The following is a 326-nucleotide window of genomic DNA, read 5'->3' on the forward strand; positions in this document are numbered from 1 at the left end:
TTCTGAAAGCAAATGATATCTCCATCTTCGATCTGAAAGCAAGAAACCCAATGTCAAAAAAGAGACATAGACTGATTTCTGTTGATAAGGGTGAATAATTACTTGACATAGTTTGAATGAAGTTTTCTTATCCAGGTGTTCGCACATTACACATGGCTCAAACTTGATTTCCTGTAAATAAGTCCCAAAAACCGTTAGTTCAATAACAGAAGAGTGATGCAAATAAGGATAAGCACCACAACCTTCAGCAGCAAACCTCAAATAGTTCTATTTCTTCACCAGGAGCAAAGCCAGCCATTTCATTCAGTTTTCCAGTTATATCCATA

The 326-nt window shown here is 36.5% G+C and overlaps 1 long non-coding RNA gene across 1 annotated transcript; it reads right to left on the minus strand.

The window, feature by feature from the left end:
- Positions 1 to 326, minus strand: LOC106322389. The gene is made up of 3 exons (XR_001266395.1): positions 243 to 326; positions 103 to 171; positions 1 to 32 (listed from the first exon to the last, which is right to left on the minus strand). It is a non-coding gene; the product is annotated as an uncharacterized LOC106322389 (long non-coding RNA).

Source organism: Brassica oleracea, unplaced genomic scaffold (genome assembly GCF_000695525.1).
Source record: "Brassica oleracea var. oleracea cultivar TO1000 unplaced genomic scaffold, BOL UnpScaffold21051, whole genome shotgun sequence".
NCBI lineage: Eukaryota > Viridiplantae > Streptophyta > Magnoliopsida > Brassicales > Brassicaceae > Brassica > Brassica oleracea.